A 3,772-nucleotide genomic window follows, 5' to 3' on the forward strand; every position below is an offset into this window, starting at 1 on the left:
TTCCTGCCTCTAGCGTGTCCAAACCCTTAATAATCTTATATTTCAATACGATTCCCTCTCATCCTTCCAGAATATACAAGCCCAGCTGCTTCACTCTCTCAGCATATGACAGTCCCGCCATCCCGGGAATTAACCTACGCTGCACTCCCTCAATAGTAAGAATGTCCTTCCTCAAATTTGGACCCCAAAACTGCCACAATATTCCAGGTGTGGTCTCACTAGGGCCCTGTACAGCTGCAGAAGGCCCTGTTTGCTCCTATACTCAACTCTTCTTGTTATGAAGGCCAACATGCCATTTGCTCTCTTTGATTGGAACAATTGGGGAACAATTTTCAACATTGCTTTTCTTACTAATAATGTGCTTCTGCATTTAAAAAATATTGCTCAAGAGTTACAGATTGCTGATTTTGAGTTTATAAATTATTTTGTAAATGCTTGTATTGATGCAAGTGCTGGAAGTTCAGAAAGTGTCTGGTAAAATGCAAATGAGGGTCCATGCAGTGCTCTGTAGGTCAATTATACCAGACCCTGTCTTACAGGAAGGAGATTTAAGGAAAATCCCGAGGGAAGGCAAACGGTTGAGAGAGGGAAAGTAGATTGCGTGGGAGAAATAAATTTGGGCATTTGCAAAAATCAAGCAACCCCTGACCTCCTCCCCAGCATTGGGACTCCAAGATTTAACTGAACCCTTCGATCTGCATTGTGATAATGGAAGAGAACACTGCACAGCTAAACATGGGGATAGAATGAGGCCAGTAGCATAGTATCCAAGATGTGCTCAAGCACTTGACTGTGCAACATGGACAGTTGAAATCTTAGAGCACATTACTTTGATGGCAAATATAATTTTACATTCACCTCATAGTGTTGTGCAACTTTTAGAGGCAGGGAAGTTAAAGAGAGTATCAGATAATCAACAAGTGAATTGGGAGAGCATATTATTACCAGCGGATAAGCATGTACTGATTGATAGTCAAAGACAATGTGGTGAATCCGGCCACAATGATGGTGAAGGACTATCTCCCCCCCCACAGATAAGGAAGCCTGTTTCACAACAGAATGCATCAGCCTTAAGGGCCTGTCCCACTTGGTGATTTTCCAGCGGCGACAAAAAAAATGTTGCGACACTTGAGGAAACACCGTGCGTCAATACCACGTCGCGCGGCATCGCGCCGCATCTTTTTCGGTGACCTGACATGTCAGCCAATGATGCTGGCATGCGCTGAAAAAGTGGGACAGTCCCTTTAACTACTTTAACTACATTCTATCTTGACCATTTTCCCATCATGCTCCCCAGTATGGAAATTCCAGGGTTAACCAAACTATAACCTACTCATCTTCCTTACAATACTCAAAATTTCCTACATCACATTTTCATTTCAAAAGTGCAGACACTTCTGCTTTTCACAATAGTCTGATGTAATGAAGGGCAGGGGAATTTGCTTCCTCTGCTGGCATGTATTGATGACTAACGTGAGTTTAGTCAAAACTGCAAAACTTAACAATTCTATTTTAACCAACACTGAGGTTTAAAGCAAGACATTTTGAATTGAGCAAGATGCCCCATCTAAGTACAGTCAACGCATTTAATAAAGCAGTGTCTAAATCAAAAGGCGTGTAAATAACACGTATACTGTATGCCAGGCCGATTAGGAAAAGGGGTGATGCACCGAGACCTGGGTGTCATGATACATCAGTCATTGAAAGTAGGCATGCAGGTGCAGCAGGCAGTGAAGAAAGCTAATGGTATGTTAGCATTCATAGCAAAATGATTTGAGTATAAGAGCAGGGAGGTTCTACTGCAGTTGTACAGGGTCTTGGTGATACCACACTTGGAGTATTGCGTACAGTTTTGGTCTCCTAATCTGAGGAAAGACATTCTTGCCATAGAGGGAGTACTGAGAAGGTTCACCAGACTAATTCCTGGGATGTCAGGACTTTCATATTGAGAAAGACTGGATAGACTCGGCTTGTACTCGCTAGAATTTAGAAGATTGAGGGGGATTTTATAGAAACTTACAAAATTCTTAAGGGGTTGGACAGGCTAGATGCAGGAAGATTGTTCCCGATGTTGGGGAAGTCCCGGACAAGGGGTCACAGTTTAAGGCTAAAGGGGAAATGTTTTAGGACCGAGATGAGTGGTGAATCTCTGGAATTCTCTGCCACAGAATGTAGTTGAGGTCAGTTCATTGGCTCGTTGTAATGTTATGTCTCTGGCTGAGTTTGTCAGGGTCAAGAACATTAAAACTGTTGAAACACGAAGGCTTCGTTAATTCCCTTTTGGGGAGGAGAGGTTCGGCCAGTTGGCAGGGTTGACTTGCAGTGCCACCTAGCGACACGTGTGCACAAGCTGAACTTTCTTATTGTCCCCGGCAAAGTAACAACTCTACTTGGTATTGATGTCTGCCGGGATCTGAGTGATAAGCTTTGCAGAAGAGGTGCATCAACTTTCCCCTGCCTAAGATTCCACTGAACAAATTCTCGCTCAGTATAAGGTACATTTTGACAACAAGCTTGGAAAGATGCCACTCAAATACTCAATTGTAACCAACCCTGACATAATGCCTGGTAGACTAAAATGCTGGAGAAACTCAGCGGGTGAGGCAGCATCTATGGAGCGAAGGAAATAGGCCAATTTAAAGGAAGTACTGGATCGGGTGAAGGACATCGACCTTAAACTTAACCCCCGAAAATGCAGGTTTCGTGTCAGAGAAGTAAAGTACATAGGACACGTTTTTACTAGTGATGGACCCAAACTAGATCCTTCCAAGACCAGTTCCCAAGGATGTAACCAGCTTACAAAGATTCCTTGGCATGGTGAATTGCCTGGGTAAGTTCATTCTGAACTTCAGCGAACTGTCAGCACCACTGCAGCAGCTGACACACAGAGACGCAAGCTGGTCCTGGTACACATTTGTCTAAAACAGCAGTTATCCTGTGCCCCGACTCTGGCTTACTTTGATGTAAAACTGCTGGTAATGCTAACCTGCGATGCCTCCCAGTACGGACTGAGTCTGCCTGTCATCAGAGTGATAGTGACAACAAACCTGTGTCATATACCTCTCGCACGATGTCTGACACCGAGCAATACTATGCTCAAATCGAAAAGGATACACTGCCATGGACTTTGCCAACATAAAATTCAAAGACTTTATTTTTGGAAAGTCTGTAACTGTTGAAAGAGACCACCAGCCCCTAATCAGCATTCTAAACAAGCCGATCCATGCTGTAGATGCATGCAACCAATCATATATAGGTTAGCATCACTAACCCCGCCTTACTGTATCATTTATATTCACACCCACTTCCTATGCTACGCAGTTGGGGTAGCAGACAGGATGCAGTGACAACTAACATGCTACTGTGCTGTTAAGTCTGTATGTAGATTAAAGATGATCTTAAATTCCATGCCGTGTATATGTCTATGTCTTATCTACACTTGCTGCTCCCGCTCGTCTGCAGCGGATGATGATGCAGCTTCAAAGGTACGATATCAACCTGGTTTACACGGCAGGCAAAGACATACACCTAGCCGACACACTATCCAGAGCCCCATGCAAGACCAGCGAGCAACAAATAGTCAACGACACGTACATTGTGATGATGGTGTTGTACCTTCCCACAGAGTGCCTGGACAACTTGGCTGCCCAGACAGCAGCCGATGACACCCTACAGTCCCTGTCCTCGACTATCCGGCATGGCTGGCTGGATAAACAGCACAAGGTACCTGTTGCCATTCGCCCATTCTTCCCGGTCGGTGACGAGCTAGTGC

The sequence above is a fragment of the Leucoraja erinacea genome, chromosome 18 (genome assembly GCF_028641065.1).
Source record: "Leucoraja erinacea ecotype New England chromosome 18, Leri_hhj_1, whole genome shotgun sequence".
NCBI classification, from domain to species: domain Eukaryota; kingdom Metazoa; phylum Chordata; class Chondrichthyes; order Rajiformes; family Rajidae; genus Leucoraja; species Leucoraja erinaceus.